Source organism: Zalophus californianus, chromosome 6 (genome assembly GCF_009762305.2).
Source record: "Zalophus californianus isolate mZalCal1 chromosome 6, mZalCal1.pri.v2, whole genome shotgun sequence".
Lineage (NCBI taxonomy): Eukaryota > Metazoa > Chordata > Mammalia > Carnivora > Otariidae > Zalophus > Zalophus californianus.
In genome coordinates this window covers 141,351,619-141,364,999 of record NC_045600.1, presented here as the reverse complement: position 1 = coordinate 141,364,999, position 13,381 = coordinate 141,351,619, and positions in this window count along the sequence as shown.

The window sequence follows — 13,381 nt, the reverse complement described above, 5'->3', positions numbered from 1 at the left end:
GCCCTTTGTGAGGGTTAGGGTGGAGTCCCCAAGAGCCTGCAGTGGCCACTTCCTCAGCGCAGCTGCCTCGGCCCCCACGTGGCCTCATAGACAGTTCGGACAAGCCGGCCGCCACTCGAGCCCTGACCAGACCCCCCTCTTGCAGCGTTCGCAACTGTGCAGGGCACCGCAGAGCAGCTAGGACAAGCACCCTTGGCCTTCAGAAAACTGCTTTCCCCAAATCACTCATACTCCTGTTCTTCACACCCGCGGACCCGCTTTCCCTGCGGGGGGGGGGGGGGGGGGGAGGAAGAGGGAACAAGACTCCACCGTGGTTTGGGTGGCCGCTGGGCCCTTGTTCTCCTGGTTGGTGGGGGAGGGCAGAGGACAAGCTAACAGGGTAGACAGAAATGCAAACTTGAGTCCACAGAACCCTGGAGAGGGAGGCATCCCTCAAGCAGGGATGGGGGCCTGCCGAGTGTTGGTGTCCTCACAGCTTGGCTGTGGTTCCTCCATCCCACAGAGGGTCCGGTGACCACTGGTGACCATCGGTGACTCGGATGGCCCCTGGGCCTTCTCAGGATGCTGGAGTTCACCCCTGTGGGCCTGTCCCTTTGAGTCCCACGCAAGGCCCAGCAGACACACAGGCCACGGGTGTCCGCTTGTCCCCGGTCCCGGACAGGAGCCCTGGGGCCCCACAAAGGTCAGACCCTGGCCCTTGGCCCAGCTCCGGGTTAGAGCGGAGCATGCAGCTCCCTGCCGCCCGCAGAGAGCGCTCCCTCCGTGGGGCAGAACCCTGGAGTGGAAGGTAGGGCGGTGAGCTGGGAACCCTGACCCAGCCGACCTTCACGGACTTAGGAAGGGTCCGAAGAACCTCCGTGAGACTGAATCCCAGCCGGGAAGGAAGTGCGTCTCAGAAACCGAGACCTCTCGGCTGGAGTCCTGCCCACGCCCGGCACCCTTGGGCCTCCCCAGCGAGGGACCTCGTGCCTCTCGTGACCCTCGGGAGGCTGTAACCCTTCTAACCTCAAGACAGAAGCGTGAACGTCTGCGGCGGCTGTGGTTTAACAGTTGGTGCCAGAGAGAAGTCGCCCACGCGAGCCCCACTGCGACTCAGCGTGCACGTGCACCGCGGGCGCAGGGACAGCCGTCCCTCTGTCACCGCCGGCTCCTCGGCACCCAGCCAAGCAACCCGGCGCCCGCCACGCGAGGTGAGTGACCTTCGCGTGCTCCCTGGCTTCTCTGGGCCTCCGTTTCTCATCCGCACAATAAAGGAAACACGGGGTCCCTGCGGGCTGTGGTGGCGGTGGGCGCCGCTGTGGTCACGTACTCCATGAACCTGTGCTGCCCGGAACCCAGAGACTCGGGCATGACCCTGGCCCTCGGCAAGCTTCGGTCAGGGAGGGAGGCACAGGTTCTCACGCCCCAGGAGAAGGCAAACAGAGCAGTATTTGGGGAGCTGTGGGAGCCCCCCGGGGGCGGCCTAGTCCAGTGGGGGAGGGGGGGGCACGAGAAGTGAAGTTCAAGCCCTGAAGAATGAGGAATTCAGAACAAGAGAAGGAGGCCCCAGGCCAAAGGGAGCCGCAGAGGGGAGGGCTGGAGGTGTGGCAGAGCACGGCCCCGCTAGGGGGCCTCCCCGGGCTCAGGCCAGGCTGGGGGAGGGAGAGAAGCCAATCCACACACGGTCCTTGCGCCCAGGCAAGGTGCTAAAGCAGCAGAGAGCTATGATCTGGTGTGAGGGTTAGAAAAATTGCCCTGACCGCAGGGTCAGGAAAGACCAGAGCGGGTGAGCGGGACGCCAGCAGACAGGCAGTAGGCCTTTGGGTGTCCAGGGAGACACCATGGCAGCTTTCAGGGTCACAGGCGACAGGAGCAGACCGATCCCAGTGGCCAAGGAGGGAAAATGGGCAGGGCCAGGGGTTGCCAACATGCTCTGGTGACACCCCAGAGAGATGGCGTGTCTGCCTGAGTGATACCAACAGCTCCCCGCTCCCCGGCGGGAGGTCCCTGTTGCCTGGAGGGTCCATCTGGGGCCCCCGGTGCAGCCCCCTGGGCTCGGGATCTCCCCCGATGTGCGTGCGTGTGTGTGCGTTTGTGTTCTCTCGCCCACACCGCCTCCCCCAAGCCCAGGGAGTGATCCCTCAAAGGCCACACACGCCCCTCTGTGCTAAGTTATGTTTTTATCGAAGAGCATGTGGTGAACGCACTGCCCATTGGCCCGGGGAGTCACCCACAGCAGTTACTGGGGAGCAAGGAGGGTGCCACCGCCTCCCCGCGAGTCCCTGCTGCCACACCGCCCGGCCCGGACCCCCAGCCACACAGCTGCAGGGAGGGCTCGGTGGTCATACAGCTTGTAAACATCAGCTCTTCTTTTCCTAAAAGCAGGCTACAGAACAGCATGGCTACTGAAGAGAGCGTGTGCGTGTGTGTAGGAAGGTTGCTGACCAAAACAGTAGAAGTGGCAGGATTGAGGTGATTTTTACTTTGCCGAACTGATTGACTTTTACAACAAGCTCTGTATCATTTTGATAATCAAATAAAGCAAGGAGACAGCCACTCGGCCACCTTTGCTGAAGGGCTGTGGGGTAGGAACCCCTGTGGACTCGGAACGGGCTGTGGGGCCCTGGGCGGCCACCCCCCCCCCCCCCCCCCCCCCAGAGCCGCGCCGGGCCTGCTGGCTCCAGTGCGGTCGGCCTCGGGCTGGGGGAGGCCGAGCCGCCCTCAGGCCGGGGGTCCCAGGGCTCACCCAGGCCCACCGGCTCTCCTTCCCTCACCTTCTGGGAAGGGTGAGAGGATCCCAGAGCCAGCCCAGGAACCCACTTCTGAGAAGAAAGTGACCCTTCTCCACCTGACCGCCCTCCTCACTTCAAGGGGACAGGCACCCTGGGCTGGGTCACCTGCTTAGGGGGCCTCAAGGAGCACAGCAGGAACTCCCACGCAAGGAGCCGGTGTTGCACAGGGGCAGCAGGAGGGGGCCCCGGCCGGGCTGCAAGGACCCCCGCCTCACAAGCCCCATCACCCCCTCCTCAGTCCTTACCTTAGCTTTGTGCTTTGCCCCAGACTGGGGTTGTGGCGGGAGAAGCTGCCACACAGCAGGTGCCTCACAACGTCTGTTTGATGGGGGATGGCGGGGGGGGGGGGTGGTAGAGGGGCGGATGGGCGGTGAAGAGGGCCACTGTAAAGGCATCTGCCTGGACTGCCCCCTTCATGGGAGGATGAGCTCGGAGGGTGGGGACGGGGGCCTCGGGCCTGCCAAACCTGGAATCGCACAGCCCGGTGGCCAGACCCGCCCCTCCAGGCTTCCCTCACCGCTTCTGCTGGCTTCGCGAAGGCGAGGGGAAGTTGCCCTCCAGTTGGCCTTGTTCACTGAGATCCCCTTTTGTGTGTGTTCGCTGATATTTTTGGTTATCAGAGAGCTAGCTGATTTACCCACTTACTGATTCGGAGGTGCATCATCCCCTACGTGCTAAGCTTTGTACCATCACCGGCATCTGTTGCCAGCTCCCTATTCTCTGCGACGTATCTGGAGTCATCACGCGTGGGAAAGGCTCCAGGGAGGGACCGAGGTGCGGGGAGGGTGGGAATTCAAACTTGAGTCATTCCTGCCTGGACAGGGCTTCACGTCGCAGCCGAGAAGGCGGAGGCCTACGGCAGTGGTTCTCAGCTTCGGCATCACTACAGAAGTGGTGCAGACGGTTCCTGATTCCGAACATCGGGGCTGGGGCCCGAGGGTCTGCAGTCCTGACAAGCGCCCCCCCCGCCGTGAGGCAGATGCTGCCAGTCCCTTCACCCCCACCCCCACCCCCCTCCTCCGCCCCTCACCCCCCCCCGCCCCCGTCCCAGCCCCTAACCCCTGGCCTCGGGTAGAGGAAAGGGCACCAGGGGTCAGCCCTCAGGGTGAATACAAACCTCAGCTGCTGTGAATTCTAGCTTTGGGCCTTGGGCAAGGCATTCTCCTCTCTTTCACCCTTGCTTTCGGCGGATGACTAAGCTCCCTCCGTGCTTGATGTTGGACAAGCCCATCGGGTGGGGCAGAAGCGCCCGGAGGGGTTTAAGGAGATGGCAGTGCGACAGCCTTGCTCAGCGGGGGGGGCCCTGTGCAGGCAGGGGTCTGGTGTCACGAGAGAGCCAGGCTCTGCAGCCCCTTCCAGCGCCAAAGTACGTCTTCACCCGTGGCTCGGCTGCAGGGAAGCAGCTTTGCAGAGCGCCCCGGGGGCAAAGGAAACCCCCTCGGAAAGGGTGGAAAGGAGTGTAAGCTGACATTTCCCAGGCCTTGCCAGCCTGCGGGGTCAAATGGGATCACGTTACCGGCCAAATTTGCCTGAGAGCGGAGTTCTGTCTCCCCCCCGGGGCCAGGCAAATGCCACTTCATGATACGGTCCATCGGGGACTCCTAGACAAGGGGGCCGGGGCGCCAATGTGTTACAGAGGCTTTCCAGAAAAACGCCATTTCGGTGTTTACTTGGCGCCTGCTCTCTCTGCCCAGACCCAACAGGATCCAACGGAGCTGGGGACAGAGTTGTCTCAGAACAGATCGGGGCCGGCCTCCCCTGGCTGTGAGTGTCACCAGCTCACAGAAAGGAAGACTGTCACAGGCTCCTGGGTCAGAGTATTTGAGGTCAAAGGCCACCAGTTGGGTCAGTGTATTGCGTGACCTTGAGTAACTTAACTTTCCTTTGCCTCAGAGAGATCAGAATAGCATGACCCCGTGGGATTGCTTGTTAGGAAGATTTAAGATAACACATGAGCAGCGTGCAGCACGGTGCCTGGCACTCACTGAACGTGGGTGGCTGTCATTCCGGCAGAGACCCACGCTATATATTTGTTGTCCTATGTGGCCTCTATCTGTGCCAGAGTTGGCTGGCGAACAATCCGGACATCGTTCTCACTCAGTGGGGTCAGCCATTCTCAACATAATCCTCTCATAAAATTGTTCTCTCCAAAAAAGATGCCTGCTTCAGGCATGGCCACACCCAGCTATCCAAACATCATAAGCATCCGGATTCTGGGGTTCTGGAGCTTGGCACACAGCACCCCGTAACGTAGGAGGCCTTAATCTAGACCAGGAGCCCCTGGGAAACCCAAGGAGAGATGTCAGAGGGTGTATCAACTCCTAACTCCTATAAGTTTATGTTTGTGAGTCTGTGCAGATTTCTGGGAAAGAGGCCACGACTCTCATCAGGTTGTCAAAGGGGCCAGCGCCCCTGAGGTCCTGGCCAGGCTCCCCGGACAGTACAGCCACTCCCAGGAACACACAGGGCCTCCCCCAAGCAAGCCCCTGGGGCAGAGATGGGGGGAGCCGCTCAGCCCTGCCTGTCCTTCCCTGAGAGCCAGGCTTCCTCCACAGTGGGAGGAAGACTCCACAGTAAGATGGTGAGAGCAAATGAGGAGGGTGAAATCCCAGGCAAAAATGTGTGACGACGGTTGGCCGTAATAACAAGGCGGTCTGGGCCCCGTGAAAGGGGAGCGGGCCTGCCCCTCACAGACCCAGCGATGACCTGCTCAGTGGGACGGCTGGGCGGCCACACTGTCAGACGTGGAGGGGTGTTCGGGGTCTGTGTTCCTCCGCCACATGAGCCCTTAGCTTCTCTTCATTCGTTTCCTCATCCGAAAAACGGGATTCCTTGGGGCCAGAATTGGCGGTGGCTGCCTGGCCCCTCTTCCCCCTGGGGTTGCTGTGAAGAGCCAGGAAGGCCGTGCACATGTCCCCGGGGGGGCAGGGCGGCGGGGGGGGTGCGGGGGGGGGGGACATGTTCAGCATCCGCTGTGGAAGCAGCTGGAGCCTGGGTGCCTGAGTTTGAGGCCAGAGTCGGCACTCCCTCCCCGGGTGCTCCTGGGTCTGGTGGGGCCCGGAGAGTCCCCGCCAGGTACTTGCTGGAGCCTGGCGCCAGTTGCAGCCATTGTCGTGATTCACATGCTCCCCAGGACACAGTTGGGGGAGGGCGTGAGAGGCCTGGGCCTGGGCCGTAGAAGGGACGCTGGGAAGAGGTGGGGGGTGGGGGGGGGGACTTAGCAGAGAAAGATCAGAAATGCCCCCAGAGAGAAAATTGCAGCTCTGTGGTGGACAGTGAGATTCCCTTTCCCCATGACCTCACGAAAAACTCCAGTGAGATACTTCTTGCTACCTTGTGGACTGGATCTATTTTGGGCTTGGTGGCCCCGTTACCGAGAGCCTTGTCCCCCGTGTGCCTTTGCAGAAATCAATCCCTGCCACAACCCCGTGGAGAGGGTCCTGTTATTTCCCTGAGCCAGTGGGGCCGTGGAGGGCCGTGGAAGGAGGGAGGGGGTGGACCTGGGCTTCTGCTCGCGCTGCCCGATGTCACCAGGCCGGTGGGGTGCGACAAGAACGGAGCCAGGGGCCGACGAATAGCCAGGACACGCCGAGCGGCTCTGTCTGACTGCCCTGAGGGCCCCGGCCAGGGCCCTAGCTGCTCCGGCAGCCCCTTCCCCTGGCAGCTGGGGGACCCTCTGAGAGAGGCCTGAGCCGAGGCCTCGCCGGCACTCATCCCAGATTCCCTGCCTTTCCCGCCTCTGCTTCCTGACCAGGACCGCTCCACCTGCCGCCTGGCCCCGGGTCGTCAGCAGGCCCTGGGCTCGTGCTGAAAGCTGGTGGAGGGGGTGCGGGCAGGCGTGAGAGGAAGTGGGGCCACCCCTTCCGGGAGGGTTGGATTTGACAGCGTGCCTCCTGGGGTGGCCACCCTCCCCCCAAGGAAGCTCGTGACCACAGTTCCCCAGGAGCAGGGCCACAACCATTTCCTCTCCGCGAGGCCGGGAGATGGGAAGGGGGGGCTCCTCATGCCACCGACAAAGCCCTTCCTGCCCTCAGAGGTGGGCTACCCGGACCCCCAGACCCCACGTCTGGGGTTGGCATTTCCAGTTCTTCAAAACTGTTGCTGGCTCGCTGCATGACCTTGGGCCAGTCACTTGCCCTCTCTGGGCCTCCTCGGCCTCACCAATAGAATGAGTGATCCGATTTGCCCACCCACTTAGACGTTCCAAAACTGAACCGTTCAGAGCCACGTGGTTTCACATAATCGGAGCCGTCTTCCCTTAATGTGACCAAAATGCAAATGGCCCTGGTAGATGACTCAGCAGTTCTCGCTTCCAGGTCTAGACACCCCACCACTCTAGGTGGGGAGGGAGAGGTCCCATGCAGACCCACAGAAGCAGTCTCTCAGGTCCTGGACCCTGGCATTTTTAGGAGGCTGCCCAGGAGAGGAGCTCAGACTTTGGGGGACAGAGTGAGGGGAAGATTTCGGGCTCCCCTACCCCATACAGACGAAACGAGTAACAATGACCAATTGTTTATGAAAAGAAAGGACCCACAAACCAAGAAGAGTCTCCATAGCTGTGGCCTCCAGGACCCTCCATCTCCACGGATCCTGGGCTGCCCTGTGGCGGGTGAAGGACACCCTCCTGGCTGGGCAGAGAGGGTTCTGGGTGCAGAGTGTGTAGGGGACAGCAGCAAAGACAAGGCCTGTAGGCCCCAGCCAGGCAGCCTCCGTAGAGGACTCCATCGCCGCACAGCCGGGCTACCGGAAAGGGAGCTGAGAACCACGCAGCCCTCACAGCTGTCCTGGGGAGACGCAAGCTGGTTCCCATGCTACAGCCGCGAGTAGAAGACCACAGGACATGCTCAGCAAACCATGAAACGAACCTGCAGGACCACCCTGCCAACTACCAGGAAAGGGAAGGAAATCACATGAGGGCATGAAAGCTGAAAGGGGCCCAGGATCAAAGGCAGCTTCCATGAAACCAGCAGCCCCAGGACAGAGGAAAGTGCGTGAGAATCCGAATCCAATATATAAGAGCACCAGGAAGAGACAGTCAAGAAACCACATCAAGACATACCGAGGGAGCTCGCAGACAGGAGGACCCAAGTAGGACCACAGCACATCTAAGAAACCGAGTCACAGTGTAGCACGCACATCTGAAAGGCAAACTCACAGCGCAGAGAGAAAGGTGAAATAATCACTATGAACTCAGAGAAGGACAGAGTCAAACAGAGAGAAGATGGTCGTTATGGAGCCCAGAGCCTCCAACCTAAGAGGGATTGGCTCCTTGATTTTCTGACAGCTGAAGCCTAAGAATATTTAGAGATGGAGAGGGCACAAAGAGGGATTCAGGATGGGGCGCCTGGGTGGCTCAGATGGATAAGCGTCTGCCTTTGGCTCAGGTCATGATCCCAGGGTCCTGGGATCGAGTCCCGCATCGGACTCCCTGCTCAGTGCAGAGCCTGCTTCTCCCTCTCCCTCTGCCATTCCCTCTGCTTGTGCTCTTCTGTCTCTCTGTCAAATAAATAAATAAAATCTTTAAAAAAAAAAAAAGAGGGATTCAGGATGATCACCATCAGGAACACACTGACTCTGGCTGAGTTACTGAACTTTAAGGACAGAGAAAACAAGCGTTCAGGCTCCTAGGAGGAAAACCCAAGTCACGAACAAGGGGAGAAAAAAATCAGTCTGGCCTCTCATTTTTCCCCAGCAGCATTCAATTCCAGAAGACAAGGGAGCTTAGTCTTCAAAGTTGTGTGGAAAAAGGGGAACCCAAGAATATTACATCCAGTGAGGTTGTTCTGATTTATAGACAACATGGAAAGGATCAGGGAAAACAGCACCCTTGAGCCTTCTTTGGGAAAAAAAAAAAAAAAAAAAAAAAACTATTCAGCAATGAAAATGTAGCCGAAAGTTAAAAGGGTCCATTTTTTTTTAAAGGTAAAATCATGACTCTCCTACAATATAAAATGAACACATGTCAAACATTTTATTTAACTCGTTAAATAATTAGGGAACAAGTAATAGGTTCCAACTGGTTTAAAGGAAAATTAGAACAAGTACACACAAACAGGCAGCTAAGGAGTCCCGAAATGAACGTACATGCACGTATGTAACTGACAAGAGCCACGAGGCGGCCATCCGAGGCATTCCAACGCACAAAATTCGTTTCCATGTCTCTGAACAAGAACCATTTGCATTGCCCGAAGTTTTCTACAACTTAGACTTGCTCCAAGATGATGAAAGGCACAGGTCCCTAAATACAGGAACCCCTGTAGACTGTTTTCAGGGGCAGGGATACCATTTCAAAGTCTTTCCCCACTTTTCCTGGTACAACCAGGAGATGACTCCTAATGCAAAACTCAGGGACAAAATGTGCTTTAAAAAGAAATGGAGTCCATTGAAATACAGGACTAAGATGAGATACTAGGAGAATTATGACTGCAGAGCAGAGTCTAAGTGTTGGAAACCTTGACAAAGGGAAAATATTAGAGTCAGAGTCAGGAACAGAGGGAAGACTGGTAAGGCAGGTGATCACCTTTTTCATCCCGAGGAATGATGGCGCCTGCCCAAGTGAAGCATTTCTTGTTTTTCCCCAAGACTCCAATCTCTTGATGAATTTCATCATCTTTTTTTCTTAACACGAGACACATTCATCATGAACGAATACCTTTGTGGAAAGGTACGATTCAGCAATTTTTTAGGGTTTTTTTTTCCTGTTAAACTCAAGTAAAATTACTTTTAGTTTTCAATCTAGCAGGTGTGGTACAATCCCATCTTTTAAAATTATTTAGGACTATTTACCTTTCTGTCTACCGACACCTCTTTAGCTCTCCAAAGTTCTCTGTGTATAGATGACATCCCCCAACTGTGAACACTGAGCAGTGGGGCTGTATTAAGCATCCACTCTGTGCCAGGAAATTCTAGGTGCTGGGAGGACAGCGAGAAGAGAAAAGACCTTGCCCTTAGGAAGCTGGTCTTCTAATGGGGGTGGGCAGGTTGCTGCTTCCTTCCTTGTACTTCCCTGTATCACTCGTTGGTGTTTTGAGAATGAGGCAAGTGTTATTTTTATAAAAGCACACACGCCTCAGATGATTCTAGACAGCCAGAACTGAGTACTGCTACATTTCATTTGAGCCATTGACACTTTATTTTTTATTTTTTAAAGATTTTATTTATGTATTTGACAGAGAGACACAGCGAGAGAGGGAGCACAAGCAGGGGGAGCGGGAGAGGGAGAAGCAGGCTTCCCGCGGAGCAGGGAGCCCGATGCGGGGCTCGATCCCAGGATTCCGGGAGCATGACCTGAGTGAAAGGCAGGTGCTTAACCCACTGAGCCACCCAGGTTTCCTGACAGATGCCCATTCTAGCTGGCACAGGACCCAGGCAGCTGGGGGCCCAGCCCAGCCTTGAAGAGTGTCTGGGACATGCCTGCCAGTCAAGGCTCTCCTCCCTGCAGCCTTGGAGGCCCCTGAGCCCCATCTGACTCCACCACCCTCATCTACTCTCACCTCGTCTGAGCGGAGCCCTGTCACCTGTCCTTTTCCATTTGCACCCTCACTCTAGCCCCACTGGCCTAAGCTTCCCTTTCCCACACCACCGGGCCTTTGCACATGCTTTCTCCGCCCCTGGAATCACTTTCCGACCCTCCTTCCCTCGCCCCAGATCCCAGGTCTCCTCCTCTGGAAGCCTTCCCTGACATACTCCCAACCCCACAGTTCAGGCCCCTGCCACCGGCTGTGAGCTCCCCACGGGCCAGCGTGGCTCTGATCATTCCTGCGGCCCAGTGACCTGCAAGGGCCCGGCGACAGGAGGCAGGAAGGTACGTGGGTGAATCTGGGCCTTCACCCTCTTACCAGCAGGGCCCTTGTCCTCACTGGCTGTCCTCATCCGAAAAATAGGGACATGGTAAAATCTTCTTCATGGGGTCCTAGAAAGGAATAAAGAAAATAGTATGCCTTTTTAATGTTTGCTAAAAGAATGGCAACCGGTGTGAGGAAGGAGGGGGAAGTGAAAGGAGGAATCACCAAGTGAGTAAGGGAAGGAAGGAAAGAAAAAAAAATTAACTGGGAAAGAAGTCTAGCTTTTCTGGAGCCAGCTGAAGGTCTGTGGGGGCCGCGGGGTCACGCACTTTGAGGATCCTGGTCGGGGCTGGGTCTCTGGCTGCCAGGCCCAGCCGGGGCTCCCTTCCCAAGCCCCCCCCCTTCCAGCCCAGACCCCCACGCCCCCCCAGAGCCTCGGGAGGCTCAGTGTCCGCCACCCCCGAAGAACTCCCCCAGGTCATACAGTATTCACGGGGCGAGCGACTGCGGCTGCAGGGCGAGCCCCAGCGCCGGTGGGGGAACTGAGGTCACCCCCGCCACTAGCAGGGCTGGCTGTCAGGGCAGGCGAGAGTGAGGGCTGCGGCTGTCAACCGCCGCGTCACCTGATGCGCCGCCCCCTCCCTCGTGGCATGAATTCTTCCTCTCGGGCACGTCGTCGTCTGCTGTGGGGGCGGCCTGGGGAGCCACAGCCCAACGCGTAACCCTCACCCGGCGCCTGTGGCAGGCAGGGCAGGTTTCCTCCCGGCAGACGACTCAGGGCACCTCCCCGAGCCTGGCCCTGCCCCCGGTCTGCACCCCCATAGCCCCTACGAGGCAAAACTCAAGTCATAGTCGCCTTTACTGAGCGCCTGCTTTGCGGGCCTGGTGTTCATGTCACCTGTGAGGTCGGTAAATTGTCCCCACTCTACAGAGGGGGGCACTGAGGCAAAGAGTGGCGGCTGGGTGGCTCAAGGCCACACAGCTGGGATTGGTAGGGCCACCCGGCTCCGCAGTCTCCCGTCTTCCACCTCACTCCTCTGGCCCCCCTCAGTGCCAGGCCAGGGACAGAGTGACACAAAGCAGGGGTGCTGAGGGTGGCTGCAGGGGGCGCTCTGAAGGCCCCGGGGCGTCTCGCTGGGGCGGGGCATGGGCTGGGTGCCTGCAGGGGGGCGCAGGGGCTGCCCTGCCTGTGTGAGAACACTCCGGAAACCTCGTTCTTTTTAAGGGCTCTGGGGACTCCACTGAATGGATGCCCAGGATCACTGATCCCCCAGTGTGGGGCATGCAGGTTATTTCCAGCCAAGCGGTGCCGCAAGGGCTGCCCTTGTCCTACATCCCTTTGCATGTAGGTGTGTGTAGGAGAAACCCTCCGAGGGCTCTGCGAGGCCCCGCAGGTGGAATGCTGGGCCTCACACTAGGAGGGTGTGTGGTTTCAAGGAGGGTCCCTCCCCAGGGTCTGACCCAAACCCTCCCTCCAGAGCCAGCCGGCTCCCAAGTGTGGATTCCCCAGAGAGACTGCCCAGGAACCCCAACAGGCACGCCTTTTGCCTGGAGCTTTGCTTGGCTGGTGGGTTGGTTGTTTCTGTTTTTGGCCAGAAGGCAGTGCTGGGCTCCAGCTCTAACTGCAGAAGGTACATAGCAAGTCTGGGCAGGTGGTCATGCAAATCCAACAAGGAAGCAGAGCTTGGGGAGCAGAGGGGTTCCCTCTGGGCTCCCTGTCAGGGAGGAGCGCCCGCCTCAATTGCAGTGTCAGAAGCTGTGATAGATTCCATGTCGGAAGTGCATTTAGCTCCCCTGTAAACACACCAATCAAGGTGACACCAAGTCATGCCATCCCCAGTGGCATATGCACATCAACACCTGACAGTTGATCACCCGCTGTTTTCATTTTACCCCAGCCGCCTCCACCCTTCATGAGTGGGGGCTGAAAAATTAGCCCATTGCAGCAGCTCCTGATAGTTTGCTCGGATAAGGATCCGGGTCAGGGTACCTGTTACTCAATGCTTGGTGCTGAGAGCAAGCCTCCAGGTCTTTGCATGTGCGTCTCTCTGCCGAGGGAGCCTCTTACCATCATCCTTTTAAGAAGAGGTAGAATCATGACGGTCATACATATATAAAAATGAACATGTGTTAGAGTTTATTAAACTCCAGGGCGCCTGGGTGGCTCAGTTAATGTGCATCTGCCTTCGGCTCAGGTCATGATCCCAGGGTCCTCGGATCGAGCCCCATGTTGGGCTCCCTGCTCAGCGGGGAGCCTGCTTCTCCTCTCTCTGCAGCTTCCCCTGCTTGTGTGCTCTCTCACTCTCTCGGTCAAATAAATAAAATGTAAAAAAAAAAAAAAAAAAAGGCTTATTAAACTCCTAAATCAGTGAGGGAACCAGGCACATGTCATTACCAGTTCACAAGAGAATCTGAAGAACAGATGCATTTATCGATCAGGAATGTGCAAATGAAGGCAAAACTGGGGAGGGGGAGATCAGTCGGCGTTCTACAGGACAATTCGGAGTCCGCCGGTCTATAGATAAGAATGGTTTTGCATTATCTACAATTTGCAGAGTTGTAAAAGAGCCTACAGAGGATGGAATCAGATAATCCAAGAGGTGTCCCCTAGAGTCTAGATAATGCATTGCTTTTCCACAGATGTACACGTTTTCCTGCAACCATGACCTGACCACCCAAAGTCCTTCACCTGGCAACTGAGCCCACATCCTATCCAGCAGGCAGCCACCCACCCCCGCTCCCACAGCGGGTAGGTGCCATCCACCGGGCTTCCTCAGGCCCTTGAGCTTCTGATCACACTGTCCTGTCTCCCCCGTCAGTCTTAAC